The following is a 17,285-nucleotide window of genomic DNA, read 5'->3' as shown; positions in this document are numbered from 1 at the left end:
AAAATAAGCATTTGAATTTATGACCTTACTAAATCAAAGCTTATTTTTTAAAAAGTAGTTGAACAAAGTCGTTTCCAACCCGTCTTTTCTTTATATTAAAAACTATCTTATAGGACATGAAAAAAATCCCTGTCTGCATACCCTGGGTGATTCTGATGTGGGCACTATGTAGCACCACTCAGAGAAATGCTACACTTTCATCTGATCTGTGAATTCCCTTATTGGAATCTACCACTTCTCCTGCAATACATCTCATATCAGGAAGCTCAACATTTCACATGGCATCCAACTTCCTGCAGTCCCCTGTTATTGTTCTGTTTTCATTCCATAAGAAGCATCTGGCAGATTCGGGGCTAGCTGCAGGGAATACCCGGATGGTTAAATCCCTCCTGCCCCGGGAAAGCCAGGAAGCAGACAAGTCAACAGCTATGTTTAACCTAAGTACTATTCAAGGTGTTGGGGGAGCAGGAGAGCCAACAACTGCATGAAGAAGTCAGAGAAGGCTCTCGAGAGAAGGTGGTGTTTAAGCTTTGACTTTTCAGAGAAGTTGGATTTTGCATGTGCCCTGAAAGTCACACACACATTCCAGGTTGGAGAAGAGCATAAGCAAGGAGAACTGCACCAGTGCAACGAGGTGTCACAGAAGAGCATGCCCTTAATGTTGGCCTCCCTCAGCCCAGTGGTGCTAGCTCTGTGTCAGAGCAAACTGTGGATAAAAATAGCTGTCGCTTAGTGAGTGCAAGCACTGTTCTAAGAACTTTATCTGTATTCACTCATTAAAGCCTTATAACAGTCCCATGAAGAAGGTACTACTACCATTATCCCCATTTTACAGAAGAGCAAAGGAAGGTTAAGAACCTTGACCAAGGTTTCAAGACCATGGACAGGTGGAACCAGGATGTGAATCCAGATGACAGCTTGGCTTTGAGCCAGCTAAACAGCTCTCAGACCCAAATGTCTGCCTCTCCATCTGCCTATTGTCACATAAAAATACCTGGAAGGACTGTCACCAATTTGCGAGTGTGTGTCTATTCTGGGAGTGCTAACATGACAAGGGATTCCAGGAGCGTTCCTCAAAGACACGGGTGGTCACCACCAGAGGGGCAGATACCAGGATTCCCTGCGTGCCACCCGGAGGCGCTGTCTTCTTAAGGATGCACAGCCCTGATTCCTTCATCTCTTCCCCCGGCGCCCCACCCCTCCTCTGGGCAGGCTCCCGCTGGTGACTCTTCATACCAAATGCTCGCCTGGGCATCCAGTCCTGAGGCAGCTAGTAGGGGCCTTAAATCTCATGGTTCTGGACTCCATAGTTTCACTTTTAAAGCCTTTTTTAAACATTAACAGATTTTATTTTTTAGAGCAGTTTCAGGTTTACAGAAAAATTGAGCAGACAGTACAGAAAATGCCCATATATCCACCCCACCCCCTACATACAATTTTCCCTAGCATTAACATCCTGCTTCCGTGTGAGACATTTGTTATAACTGAGGGATCAATATTGATAGATTATTAACTGAAGTCCAAGTTCACATTAGGATTCCCTCTTGGTGGTGTGTATTCTATGGGCTTGAGCAAATGCATGACCACACGTAGCCACCATTACAGTGTTGTGCAGAGTGTTTTCTCGGTCCTAAGGATCCCCTGTGCTCCCCATATTCATCCCTCCCTCTCTTTCCACAAACGCTGTGACCCCTGATCTTTTTACTGTCTCCATAGCTTTGCCTTTTCCAGAATGTCATATAGTTGGAATCATATAGTATCTAGCATTTTCAGACTGGTATCCTTCACTTAAAAGTATTTACTTAAGTTGCCTCTGTGTCTTTTCATGGTGTATAGCTCATTTCTCTTTATTACTGTATAATATTCTATTGCATGATGTGCCACTGTTTATCCATTCCCCTACTGAAGGATAGTTGGTTACTTCTGATTTCTAGTGATTATGAGAAGACTGCTAAAAATATTTGTGTGCAGGACTTTGTACGCTCACACATTTTCAACTCATTTGGGCACAGTCTTTTTTTTAACAGCTCTATCAACATTCTGGCTTATTTTTAATTTATAGGCAGTTAAGACTCCCAAGGATGCTATTTTTCAGACGCAACTTTTGAATCTAATCATGTCCTATTAAATTTGTTCTTGTTTGACACAGCCCATCGTTCAAGCCTACAGACCTTAATGGTAGGGTTAATCACATTTGTTCTCTTGTCCAGCTTCGTAACACCCACACATTTGGTATCTGCATGTCATCAGTCTTCATCCACACTCTTGATCAAAGATATCATTCAGTACTGGTATCCTGGCCCTCCCCATTAGCAATGGCTCCCAGAGTGACGTCGATTTATTAATCAGCACTTTATGAATATAACAGACCATCCAATTTGGCACTATATTCTTGTCCATATTACTCCACCTTATCCACAAAGATGTAATAAGAGATTTTCTTCAACACTTTGCTTCAACAATCTACCGCATTCCTAGGGTCTAAATGTTGCTAAGTGTTCATCTGCTTGGCTGATGCTAAGAGTACTTTGGGGTATGGAACAGTCCGCAGCAGTAGAGCCAAGCACCATTAAAGAGCATCAGGGGCGCAGCCTGACTGGAGCCCTGAGGCGACCTTACTGATCTGTCCACTCATAGAACTGACATGTGGTCACCACCTCACCCACGGAGGAATGGAGGCAAAGATGCCACACACGAGTGGCCAGAGGATCCTGGAATACTGCAGAACAACTATTGAGATGGGTTGTTGTCAAAATGCAACATGTCCAAGAATCATGAGAAGCAGAGTGATAAAGTAGAAACTTTGAAGAGGGGGCGGTCTGTGGATACACATCACCGCACTCCAGAGGTGGCTTCATTTTCCAGGTCCAGTGCAAGGTAAAAATACAAATACCTTACTACAGGTGTAGAAGTCGGTATCCCCTTCTCAGCAGTCTGTAGCCCCAACCTGAGACAAACGAGTCCCCCAGAACCTGCAACCTCAATGCCAGGGCACACTTGGGGCCTGGATCCAGGGTGAGTGTGGGAACCCTGCCCAGTCACTGCCACTGCAGTGCCCCATTGCCAGCTGGGGCAAGGACAGCCACCACCTTATCATGAGGTTGTGGGCCACAAGTCTGACGAGGACCCTCCTCACTTGTACTCAGGCCTCCCATCAAGAGGCAGACGGCCACAGTGGAACACAAGCCGACTCCTATTGATGCAACCTGGATCCCGCACTGGGCAGAGGACCCTGGGTAGTAGTCATGCGAGATGGTGGGGTGTGGAGGGGAGGCTGGGCAGGGCTGAACAAGGGGCAGGAGCCCCAGCACAGGCACCACTGCCCATCAGACTCACTCATAAAACGCAAACTCAAAGACTTCGAAAGTGGTCAGAACTACAGGACAGCTATGTCAGAGCATTAATCCCCAAGCCTGGGGCCTTCTGAACACCGGGCTCTGTATGACGGACTGTATGGTCATGGACCCATTTGGCCATTCCTACCCTCGCTGTGTCTTGGAGGAGAAGTCCCCATCACAGTGACTAATAGAGGCATTTTTTGTCATTAAAGTATTTTTTAATTCATTTAAAAAAGGCCACTGACCCAAGTTAGTTTTGGGACCTGTGACCACATTGACAGATCCTAGAATGTAGAAAATTCAGAAGCACCATTAATCTCTAAGTCTTCAGCTATTGGAAACATCTTTCTATAGCCTTTTTATAACAATACTAAAGAAAAAAGAAATACTAGGTCTTTTAAAATCAGAGAATTTCTGGTACATGTACTTCTTTTAGCTGACATGGGATATAATTTTTATCTGGCAAAGAATATTTGAGATGTTGAAAACTAAGGCAAGAAAACGTTATATGTAACAACTATAATATACATATACATATCATGAAAGGTAAACATTACATACAGTTCTCTGCTCTATGTAAATACATAACATATATAAATATAAATCTTATAAATACCTAAAGTTATGTATAACACCCCATTTGTCTTCTGAAGACACACTATACGGTTTAGCTGCTGTGGGAAAGGCAAAGGTCTGCAAATCACTGCATGCACGTCCCTTAGCAAGCTGTATCCACTTTGTACATCTCAATGTGGTGACTGCTTTAAAAAACACCACTACCCAGGTGACTCATGCTAGCTTGTGATCATCACAGCCCACGATGATTTCTAGCCATGCTTGTATAGCATCATTTCTGATTCATTTTTTGGATTGGACAAGTTTGTCCAGTTGCCTTGTCCTGACTGCCTTTTTATTTCTTTTACACTTCTCTTTCATCCTCTGATTCTGTAACATGATTTTAAATTCTAATCTGGTTTTCAAGGAACCAACTGCAGTTGGTACTGGTGGAATGGTTTATAGAACTAGTCTCTGCTCTGTTATCCAGGTCAGCTAAGAAATAAGACTTATTCCATATGCTCAGACAAAGGAGAGTGTAAAGAAAATAGGTAGAGATGTAGAGAAAATCTAAAAGACTTCAAGGGTCAACCCTGTATTAATGGCTGAAAGAGAGAGAGAGAGAGAGAGAGAGACTAAATGGGGAATCCCCAAATTATGTCCATGATTGTGAGTGGAAAATTTTCCTATCAAATCTGCCCATACTCACTCACTGCTCATAGCCACGTGCGAGTGGGACACTCACTCCACAAAGATGCTCAATAAGGAAAATGTCAGGCTAGGAACTAAATTACTCTCAGTAACCCATCATCTTAACTTTCTGTGCTCAGATCATTCAGGGTCACAGCTTCCCCTTGACCCTCTATTGATTTTCAAGCATTCCATATGCACATGGCGCTTTGGGGTGCCTGCTTGCCTCGGCAGTGGAGGAAGTCACAGCAAAGGGCCGGGGCTGGCCGGAGCGCCAGGACAGGCCCCAGGCTCTGTGGACAACTGTCACCGTGAAAAGGAGGGTGAAGGTGCAAGAGTGATCATTGGTGGAACCACAAGCAGCAGCTGACTACAAATCTCTAGCAAGTGTTTACAACTAGTTATTCATCCATTTGACAAGCAAAACCGAATAAATTTTCCTTTGTTTCATGAGTTTTTCAAAGCCAATTAAATGGTTCAATAGAATAGATTTCTTATAAAGCAAAGAAAAGGATAGTCCACAAAAATAAATAAAACACTTCTTTGGTAATGGATGAAAAGGATAATAATGAATGTAAATGTGTAAAACCCTAACCCTCCTTTCTGGGTAAAGTACAGCCCACTTTGTGCTATGAAATGAATGGTGCCAACAGCATAGATACATGCATACCTTGTTTTATCATGCTATGCAGGTACTACACTTTTACAAACTGAAGATTTGTGGCAAACTCATTCAGCAAGTCTACTGGTGCCATTTTTCCAACAAAATTTGCTCATTTAGTGTCTCTGTAACATTTTGGTAATTTTCACTATTTCAAACTTTTTCATATTTATTATTGTTGTTATGGTGATCTGTGATCAGTGTTTTCTGATGTTACTGTTATAATTGTTTTGGGGCTCCACAAACCACACCCATATAAAACAGTGAACCTGATAAACGTGTGTGTGTGTTCTGGCAGCTGTTCCCTGTCTTTCTCCCTCTCCTTGAGCCTTTTTACTTCTTGACACACAACAATGTTGAAATTAGGCCAATTAATAACCCTACACTGGCCTCTAAGTGTTCCAGGGAAAGGAAGAGTCGCACTTCTCTCATTTTAAATGAAAAGCTAGAAATTATTAAGCTCAGCAAGGAAAGCATGACAAAAGCTGAGACAGCTGAAAGCCAGCCCTCTCACTCCAGTTAGACAAGTTGTGAGTGCACAAGAAAAGTTCTTGAAGTAAATTAAAAGTACAAATCCAGTGAGTGATATACATAATGATAAGTGAAACAGTCTTATTGCTGAAATGAAGAAAGTTTTAGTGGTATGGATAGAAGATCAAACCAGCCATGATATTCCCTTAAGTCAAAGCCAATCCAGGGCAAGGCCTGGGTATATTTAGTATGGTGACCTGTGGTAAGAGATCTCTGGCGTCATGGCTGTGATTGTTTCAGGGCACCATGGTGGTGCCCATATAAGACAACAAACTTAATCCATAAACGCTGTGTGTGTTCTGACTGCTCTAACAACTGGCCATTCCTCTTTCTCCCTCTTATTGGGCCTTCCTACTCCCTAAAGCACAAGAATATTGAAATCAGGCCAATTAATAACCCTACAATGGTCTCCAAGTGTTCCAGGGAAAGGAAGAGTTGGACATGTGTCACTTTAAATCAAAAGCCAGAAAAGATGAAGCTCAGTGAAGAAGGCAGGTTGGAAGCTGAGACAGGCTGAAAGCTAAGCCTGTGTACCAATTAGCCAAGTGAATACAAAGGAAAAGTTCTTGAAGGAAATTAAAATTGCTACTCCAGTGAGCACATGAATGATAAGAAAGGAAAACAGCATCATTGCTGAGCTGGAGAAAGTCTTAGTAGTCTAGATAGAAAATCAAGCCAGCCATGACATTCCCTTAAGCCAAAACCTAATACAGAGCAAGGTCTAAGTCTCTTCAATTCTATGAAGGCTGAGAGAGGCGAGGAAGCTGCAGAGGAAAAGTTTGAAGCTAAATGAGGGTGGTTCACGAGGCTTAAGGAGAGAAACCATCCCCACAACATAAGTGTGCAAGTGAAGCAGCATGTGCTGATGTAGAAACTGAAGCAAGTAATCCAGAATATCTAAGATAATTAAAAAAGGTGGCTGTACTAAACAACAGGTTTTCAATGAAGATGAAATCGCCTTCTATTGGAAGGAGTTGCCAACTAACACTTTCATAGCTAGAGAGGAGAAGTCAATTCCTGGCCTCAAAGATCCAAAGGACAGGCTGACTCTTTTATTAACACAGCTGGTGACTTTAAGTTAAAGCCAGTGCTCACTTACCCTTTGGGAAATCCTAGGGCCCTAGAGAATTATGCTAAATCTACTCTGTCCCTGTTCTATAAATGGAAAAACAAAACCTGGATGACAGCACATCTGTTTACAATAGGGTTTACTGACTATTTAAAGCCCACTGTTGAGACCACTGTTGAAAGAAAAAAGATTCCTTTCAAAATAACGACTAATATTGACAATGTACCTGGTCACTCAAGAGCTTTGATGGAGATGTACAAAGAGATTAATGTTGTTTTCAGCCCTGCTAACACAACATCCATCTGAAACCCATGGATAAATAAATAATTTCAACTTTCAAGTCTTAACTATTTAAGAAATGTACTTCCTAAGTCTACAGCTGCCATAGACAGTGATTCCTCTGATCGATCTGGGCAAAGTAAACTGAAGAACTTCTGGAAAGAATTCACCATTCTAGCTGCCTAAGAACATCTCTGATCCGTGGGAAAAGGTCAAAATATCTACATGAACAGGAGTTTGGAAGAAGTGGACTTCAACCCTCATGGCTGATTTGAGGGGTTCAAGATATCAGTGGAGGAAGTAACTACAGATGTGATGGAAATAGCAAGGCAACTAGAATTAGAAATGGAGCCCAAAGATGTGACTGAACTGCTACAATCTCATGGGCAAAACTTTATGGGTGAGTTGTTTCTAGTGATCAGCAAAAAAGATGGTTTCTTGAGATAGAATCTACTCCTAGTGAGATGCTGTGAAGATTGTTGAAATGACAACAAAGGACTTAAAATATTACATTAACTTAGTTGATAAGGCAGTGTCAGGGTTCAAGAGGACTGACTCTAATTTTGAAAGAAGTCCTGCTATGGGTAAATGCTATCAAACAGCACTGAATGCTGCAGCAAAATCATAGTCTGTCAGTGTAGGGAATTTCACTGGTATATTATTTTCAGAGATTGCCACAACACACCAACCGTCAGCAACCACCACCCTGATCAGTCAGCAGCCGTACACATCGAGGTAAGAACTTCTAGCATTTTTAGCAAGAAGTATTTTTTAATTAAGGTATATTTTAGACATAATGCTATTGCACATTGAACAGAACAGTATAGTGTAAACATAGCTTTTATATGCACTGGGAAACCAAAAAATTCATTTGATTGGGTTCAATGTGATATTTGCTTTATTGCAGTGGCTTGGGACTGAGCCTGCAATATCTCCAGGGTGTGCTTTTACACACTGGGTCTTCAAAGAAATAAAGAAAGTACTGGAACTATGAAAAAAAGTACTGGAGCCCTCCATAACTCTGATGTGTGAATTGATCTACAGTGTTTGCTTTGTAACTCTTTCAAAATAGAGATCCTAAAAGGGAGTTTTGTTTTCCTTTACTGAAACATATATAATCACAGACTCCATCTAGACAAGAGTCCTCTATGTACAGTGGATTTATTTAATAATATGGTGGCTCTAACTATAAAAGAAGGGTTTCATAAGGCATACTGTTTGAACATTATCCAACATTATTTAAGTCCAGATCCTATTTTTCTGGAAAATAATTCTGTCATCTTCACAAGAATTAGGCATACTGGCAGCTATCTTCCTAAATATCACAAAATTCTGCCTCTCAACTAAAGTTGGCTTTAATTTTTCCTGGCCTTTTATACAGTTTCTGCAAAAACAGTGTCTGAGGATGCTATGTGAAATTAAATTATGCACTGTTAAGGGAAAAAAAACCTGCCAAATAAACTATAATCCTCTGAATTATAAAATGCATGCTAATTTCAGACCTGTTTAAACATGTATGTGTTTTGAGGAGAGGGGGAGGATATATTTTTTAAAAATTAACAAAATATATGGTTTTAAATAATCTGGAAATATGAGGGTAATCATGAAGTGGAGTGAGATGAAGTAATAATGACTCAATAATTATGAATCGGAGACTTAAATGAAACTCAGAAGCCTTTTCTTCAGGAGATGTACTTCTTGAGTTTTGATGATCAAAAAAGTGGACTGGATGCAAGAGAGGAGAGAAATATGAAGACAAAATAAAGGGTGAGCTTCTTTCTACAGGGAGATGAGAAATTTTGGAAGACACGCATAGTCAAGGATACGCTGGGTAGTAGCAATCAGAAAGGGTCCCTCAGTGGAGCAGGAAAACAGGCTGGCTCTAGCAAAAATGGGCGGTGATAATCCAGGGAATTCAAGGAATGTGCCCAGGTCAGCAAGGCATGGCACAGAAATCCACAAGACAGCGGCAGGGAGGAGCGGAGAGTATGTGCTCTTGAGCCCAGAGCGTGGGAGAGCCCAGACAGTGGCATGACTGGCATGGAACCAAGTCCATCTGAGGTCAAGGCAACGTGAAGTCAGGCCTGCTCTGCTCCTGCTTCGAAATTAGGGAAGAAGTCAGAGGGAAATCAAGTCAGGAGCACTGCGGGCAGCAATGGGCTCTTCAGCTCCACCTAGTGTTCGTATCTGCCCATCCACATTGCCTACACTTTGTACCGGAGGTGGTCCCTGCTGCTCAGGAGAAGCTGACTTCCAAGCAAAGTGCGTGAGCCAACCTCTGCAGCCCATGCCAGCTGAGTTACTAGCAAAGTAAATAGAAACTACCAGATTCGGTCACAGAAAGCTAGAAGAAGAAAAAGGAGATCGGATCAAAGTCATGCATTGCAATGTAGTCCAGAGGATAAGAGGGACAAAGGGAAGGAACGGGGACAGCAAAAGGGACAGTGAAACCCAGAAGCACAGAGGGGAAAAAAAAAGAAATGCATGAAGGCCAGGAAACTGTGGTCTGGGCAGCCTGGTTGGTTTCTTTGGGGTTTTGTGCAAATGACAATGAGAAACTATATATGTCTGCCTGGTGGCCCACCTGGCATAGCTTCCATTTCAGGCCTGAATCACCAGCAGAGCTGGTGAGAAACCTCCACATCTTCCTCTCTGGGCCCCAATATTTTCATCTGTAAAGGGAGGCACTGGATGGATAAGCCCTTCTTCAAACTGGCTGTCACCAGACTACTTGGAGTACTTTCTAAAAACACAGATTCCTGAACCCCACTCTGGACCTGGGTGATCAAAATCCTCAGGGGTGAGATGCAGAAATCTATATGCTAATAGTCACCGAACTGTAATGACCTCACAGGGCATTTCCCACTCAAACACTCTCTGAGTCCATGAATGCTACACCTACAGGCACACCAGGTTAACTCATCCAAATATCAAGCTGAACTTTGGGGCCTCTTCCTGCATAAATAAATAAATGTGTATACTGGGTTAAGGCATGGGGCAGGTGCTGAAAGGATTCCAAGAAGAAGAGCTCTTGAGTGGGGGACTGACACATGGACTCTGATTCAGCTAATGAACTCAGTGAGCATTTATGGCCACACCTGAGAAAGAAAGAAACTGATGCATAACAAGAATCTACTGCGTGCTGGGTATTTTCACTTATTCATCTCATTTAATGCTCCTGAGGAACCCAATGAAGTGAGAGATAGGACAATTATAGATTCACAGAGTAGGCTGGAGCAATTTGTCTAACACCATGTAGCCTAAAACTGAAAGACTTGGATCTTCTGACTCCAGATCCACTGCTCTACTGACCCGTCATTTATGGATTCCTCGGCATCTTGCTTCAATCAACCCATCTAAAGCACCAGAATGTTCTAGAGAACAGAGTGGAAACAACTGTCCTGTCAGCTCTTGCCTTTTAAATGTCCATTCGGTTGTGGTAGCCATTCATCAGCTCATGTCCACATTCCATTCAAGACCCAATTCTATGGACCTGACCTGTCCAGGGTCCCTAAAAGGAAGTTAGCCACTCTGCGTGTCTGAGACTAACAGCAATGCCACAGATGTAGATGAGCCTCTCTTATTCCATCCATTCTCTCTTCCTCCATCTCTTTTACTCCAAAAGCTCAAGGATGAAAATCACCAGACTTCAGCTTCCACGCCTGCATGTGGCACTTACCCCACCTTGGCCCTGTCCTGTTGGCTCTCCTGATTCTCCAGCCCATTGTTCCCTGCTCCCTTTTCTCCCCTCCTCACAGGAAGCCTTATCAGGGCTCAGGCTTCCTAGTTCCAGTCAATCCCCTTCCAGGCAAATGAATCATGATCACACCCTAATAACCAACTATCTGGAATCACAGCCACATACAGGTGAGCATCCTGGAATGATCATTCTGTCAAGATCCTAGGCTCAGCAACAAGACTTTACACAGCCCACACCCTCCATCTCCCAGCTGGAGGCTGCAGAACTAGGACTGAGGCCCCTTCAAGCATCTGGGCTGAACTGCCTACGCCAAGGTCTACACCAGTGTCAAGGTTAATAGGCCCTGCAGTGGGCCCTGTCAGCCCCGTGAAGCTGAGGACCCATCCCATCTTCTTCTCCTAAACGTCCTCCTAGAAAGGCAGACACTCTTTCAAGTTGCTCCACTAAGTCAACAAAAAGAGATCAAGGCTGAACACAAGAAACTAGATTAAAAGAATCAGGTTCCTTAAGACCAGAGAGACTGCAGTATCCTGATTTATACCTGGCCCCAGTATACTTGGGCTCAGACAATAAATTTAATGGTCACCCAACTAAGATCTAAATGAACACATGACACAGAGAACAACTGTCTAATTTGTTTCAAACATCTAAAATATAAAGTAGACTGAGCAACCAATTTAGTAATTCTGTCATCCTGGGAGGGCCATTTACCTGAAGGCCAAGATTAGGTATCTCAGCCAACTGAGGCTGCGTTCAGCAGAGCTGACCCAGGGTCACCTATTTATGAACACACCCTCTAAGATCGTGAGTGAGCAGCCTCCCCACAACCATTCCCTTAATATCAATAGCACCATATACAGTAGTTGTCCCAGGAAAACATCACTCGCATCTATCTCTTATTCGATGCCAAAATGTTCAGAATCATGCACAACACCCAGAACTGGATGTGGGCTCTTGTCCTTGCAGTTTCCACAGGTGGCAGAACAGTGATGACACTCATGGGCATCTGTCGCTATGAAAGGCAACACTGGGCAGGGAATTCATAGCTGGAGATTATCACTCCCTCTGTGCAGCTGCCATGACCAACAGAGGGCGGGAAACTTTTTCAAAACTTGAGTAAAAAGTTTGTGGTATGTTCAATGGATGTCCTCCCAGTTGCTGGCAAGGAAAGGAAGAACCACAGCTCACCATTCCCAGGACACAGGGGGCCACAATGCCCTGCTCCTGCGCTGCCAAACTGAGAAAGTGGCAGTAAGTATGTGGGTACCAATACTATACATCAGGAACACCCACTCTAGACCCACAAGCCAACGGCCACTTCCAGTTGGACTCTGATTGGCAGGGAGACTGAGTTATGCCATCCCAAGTGGGAAAGGCCTTTCTGGTCCTTTCCTACAAGTCCAATTAAAGGAGAACACAGAGAAAGAGAGACAAACTTGTTTGGACAGATTAGCCGAACCTGGACCCTGAAGTTAATTTACAAATCAGGCTTCCTTCAGTCATACAGTTATTTATTTGAAATAATACTTTAATGTCCTCTTTTACATCTTGTTATTTTTTTAAACAACCTTCAGTATATAGCACAAACAAATAACATTAAATGCAATGGAGCATTTTTAAGAGGGAAACTGTGATTCTGATAAAGAACCACAGGGCCAGGGGCAGTGGCCTCAGTAAACTTGCAGCCCGGGTGCCACAGCCTTGAGGAGTGCTGCCTCCATAACACTTGCTGTCATTCTGTGACGTGCTGTTCCTTACAAATGAGGAAACTGAAGCTCAGAAACACTAAGTCAGTTGATTAGATTCACCTAGCTGGAAACCCTCCTCATGGCCACATACAAACAGAGGCATACACACACACACACAGGAGTCCACCCCCCCACACACAGACACACACACACAGAGGCCCAAACACAGGTGTCCAGACACACACACACACACACACACAGAGGCCCACACAAACATAGGAGTCCCACACATACACACACACACGTGTCCCCCTTTTCCCCACACACACACAGAGGCCCACACAAACACAGGTGTCCACACACACACACAGAGGCATGCATGCACACAGGAGGCCACACACACATACGGAGGCACATATGCACACAGGTGCCCTCACGTACACCTAAACACAAGCATGAACATAGGCACACATACACACACATGCATATACTTGCCTACCTCTGTGAGCGTTAATCCTGCTATATCTCAGTTGAAAAAGCAACTGAGAGAACTTAGATACCTACTATAAGAGAATAAATATAAGATGATAAGGGAACTGGGCAAAGGGAAAATAAATTCAAAAAAAGATTACTCAGGCCAAGATGACTAAAGTAAGCCCAGTGACACCAATTCAAGCCATGAGTTGAGATGTAGGAAAAGAGGCAGAAATTTGGTTCTGAGACGACCTGCTCAGGGTAAGAACTTGATGCTTCACCCTTAGGAGATCCTTTTTGCCCCAATAAGACAAGAAGACGAACACAGGGAACCTGCACGTATCTTCTTAATGTGACAAGAATTGATCAATAAAACACAGTGAGAGAATAAGTAAAACAGGTGAGTGTCACAGGCGACCGCCCCAAGCTCACTCTGAGGGCCCAGGAGCCGCAATAATGAACTGAACAGAAGCTAAACCCTGACCTGTGAAAAGGAATCTCTGGGGATGTCTGTTTTTAATGTTTTCTCACTGCTTGCTAAAAAGGAGCTATAAAATAGAACGAACAAGAGAAAGGTGATGAAGTGTTACAGGAGGGAACAAGTCACTCCCTCCAACACATGGTTTAAAAATTCACGTGGGCACGCGAGAAGGGGCGACTTCTGCTCAACAGGCTGCTCCATCCTCTGTCCCCTCTGTGTGGACACATGGGCACTACACAGTGGTAGAAACAACCCTAACAACTTTCTCTAATTAAACAAGGGAGGCCAAGCCGTCCCTTAGCACAGCCCTAAACCAGCTCCAACAGAAAACATATGTCCCTCCTGATAATTCCACCTGAGATTCCCAAGGCCATAACACCTCTCCAAACAAGACAGACAATGCTGTGAAAAACAATGCAGAAACAGAGAATAAAGGAGCATGAATAAGGGATAATGACAGTTTCTTAATAAGCTCTCCAAATGAGCGTCTCTGCTCCTGTGTTTGTAACATTTGATGTTAAACGCAAGGAATAAAAGAAAATACCTCAGTTCAACCACAGTGTCAGCTAGCACCATGAGCCTGGAATAGAATAGGACCTGCATTTCAATCAGATAGAGTGAATGACAGGCGAACTGTGCTTACAAACAACAGAGAAATACTCGGGTTAGCCAGTCACTCATCTTTTAAAAATAACCCCAACCATGCAGTCATCTCCGTCTGAACATCAAATCTGCTATCCCCAAAAGCAACCGGCTGTTCTGATCAAAGAGAAGGTAGACTCTTTGGAAAAAGGCATTTGTTTCAAAAGCTTGGTGAAGGTATAGGAGTGAGTCAAGATACCATCACCCCATGGACAGTGGTCATAGTCATACTCAGTAGCAAAACACACTGAAAACCAGTCTCCTTAGCAGCCTGCATTCAAATTAGGTCACCCCACTGCTCCCAGAGTAGCTTTTTCCTTTCACAGCACTCTTCTTGATTCCTACTTATATATTTATTTGCTTGTTTCATGTACCGTCTGCCCTCCCAACACAACACCATATCCTCCATGAGGGAAGGGACCACGCTCTTCAATGAGGTGACCAATGTCACCCCAGAACTAGGTCACTGTCTGGTCAATAGCAGGTGCTCAATTAACCTTTTGTTGCATTGCTGTTCATTCAGTATTTGTTTAATGAATAAGTCATCAGCATGATCAAGTCATCAGTCATGTAATGTAATCATTAATAATGAAATCTCTAAAGCATATTATTGCAACAGTAACAGCTTTCCAAAACTGGGAGAAAAAAATGTATGGGGAGCATCACAATTTCTATATAATTTTTAAAGACCTTTTGGGAAGCAAATGACAACATGGATGGCCCTTGGATCTCAGATTAATTTTTATCTCTTTAAGGGAAGACTTGGTTTCCTATAAGCTATTGGAAGTCAGTCTAACACTCCTATTTTGTCAACGTGCTACAGCCCTACTGCAATGATGTGGTTGGTCAGGTCAAAGCAAGTGGTGCCCTGGCCAACTCACTCATCGTCCTCACCACAGGACTGGTAGCAGATGCACCTCCCTTAAGTCTAAGCAGCCATGCTTACAGTGAAAGTCACACCAATACACAATATATGTCTGGTCTTCTTTCTAGGCACTTGGATTTTTTCTAACCAGAAGCCAAAGACCATCACTGACATTCTAGGGACTGCAGCCCAAGAATGGTTCTTTTGCTAACAGCAGTCTTGAGGGGCACAGGCATGCAGGAGTCATAGGCTCCTAAGCCTTAAGACATCCACCTGCTGCACCAGGCAAACCCCACACACTGTAGACACTCCATGGGCAACAGCAGAGCCAGGAGCTGGCACATACACAGAATCCAATGTCTTAGTCATAGTGGCATTAATATACAAACATGTTGAACTTTTCAGCTCCATTTAGTGATATTACTAAGAGTGAGAATTTTTAATGGAAGTTATTAATATTCATTTTGACAGATGAAAGCCAATATTCACTAATACTAGTGAATCTTAAAAAACAGGAAAACAATTTTAAAATATTTCCCATTTCCACTGGTTATTTTACAATCTATCCTAACAAACTTAGACCTTGAGCCAACAGGGAAACCTTATTGTTAAATATCTTTAAATATTTAGAAATAGATATTTTAGATGTGCTTTAATATAATTTAACTCGAATTTAATAAATTTAATTTAATGATATAACTTTAAAGAAAGAAGTTAAAAGTTTAATATACTATTTTTTCATAAGCTACAATAAACTGGTCCCTCATTACAACTTTTTGATGTTATACACAACATAACAATGCAAGCTGTTGTTTCTGAATTTACACAAGGTGGTATTGGGAAGCTAAATTCAAAAGGTAGCCCAAGAAAACATATTCATCCCTAAAAAGATGGATTTATAGACAAAATAAGGTTCCATACTACAGTCAATACCCCAAATACACCCATTCAGGGCACAGGAACTCAGCTGCAGGAGGGACTTCATGCTAATGTCCCTTCCTCCAGCTTGTGAGCCTTTTCTTCCATATACAACGATGAATCTAGATTTTATGCAGTCAAGCAACTAAGCCCCAGACCAGAGACCACGAGGCTGTCTGGTGACTCATGGTGAGTTCCCTGCTCTGGGTCCTGGCTTCGTGCAAGTCCACAGCCCTGGCAGTCCTGTGCACACGCTCCCAAAACCATGCTCTTCTAAAGGGCATCTTTGGTCCTTACTTTTATATTTTGCTTTTACTTCCCATGAAAGCTTAAATTTTGTTAAATATTGAGTGCACACACATTTTTTGTTTGTCAACACCTCGATCTATGTGTACCAGCTACAGGAGACCTGGAGGGGCAGCAGTCAGCAACCCTTCAAAAGCAGTTTTATTAACAAAGCCCTTAAGTTGTGTATGACAACTAATACAACTACTAACGCGACTGTGTCCATTTTAACAGGTCTTGGTGTTGTTTTAATAAGCACAGGTAATTTGTTGTTCAGGAACATGTAAACACATTTCCTTTGAATAGTAAATGCATTTTGCCAGGACGGAGTTACCCTCATCCTTTGAAAGAAGGCTGTATTACCACTAGCTGAATGTTTAAACATTTGTTTAAAGCAGATGGCAAACACAAGTCATTAAGAGCGAGAAAGTTTCCTTTTGCCAAAAGTGACTTTTAACAAACCCTGGCTCATTTGACAAAGGGGTGAGAAAGGAGGGTAAAGTCTGAAGCACACAGATGGGAGCTTTTGAGGATCCTGGCAGATTGGGGGCAGATCTGTCAACACACCACTTGACTCTCAAGACGGGGTTGGATCAGTGAAGTCTCCACACTGACCCGTGAAATGCAACGGGTGCTTCTGGCACTGGGAGCATCGCCAGGCTGCCTTCCTAAGTGTCGTCATATCCGCTGCTTCAGCACTCAGTGGCATGCAGCCTTAAACAGAGGAAAGGACTAGTTGGGGTGAGGATATGGGTAACTATTAAACTACTGGGTTGTAGACTTGAAACCAATATAAGATTATATATCAACTATACTTCAATAAAAACAGAAAGAGGTCAGGAGGCTCTGATATGGGTCATGCTGTCACCAGCAACCTGTAAGGCCTTGGGGCTCAGTTTCTTCATCATAAAATGAGGTGGCTAAACTGGAAATAAGATCCTTTTATTTCATCATACATATGTCTTCTTTTGAAAGGTTTCAGCTGCTAACAAAATAAATAACAACATGGTTTACTAGGTCACAGCTAGTTCAGCTTGATCACGGAAATAAGTCTCTAACATCAGGTATCTGAAATACTGAAAACAGGTTAGTACCTTCAAAGAACTAGG

General features: G+C 42.7%; 1 protein-coding gene across 2 annotated transcripts in view; it reads right to left on the bottom strand.

Moving 5' to 3' along the window:
• The window catches only part of RETREG1 (reticulophagy regulator 1), a 131,914-nt gene that overhangs the window by 101,022 nt on the left and 13,607 nt on the right, over window positions 1-17,285 (bottom strand). The gene's annotated exons all lie outside the window — the stretch shown is intronic.

The sequence above is a fragment of the Manis javanica genome, chromosome 1, assembly GCF_040802235.1.
Source record: "Manis javanica isolate MJ-LG chromosome 1, MJ_LKY, whole genome shotgun sequence".
NCBI lineage: Eukaryota > Metazoa > Chordata > Mammalia > Pholidota > Manidae > Manis > Manis javanica.
Note: the sequence above shows the minus strand (reverse complement) of the source record. Positions and strands in the feature narration are given on the sequence as shown.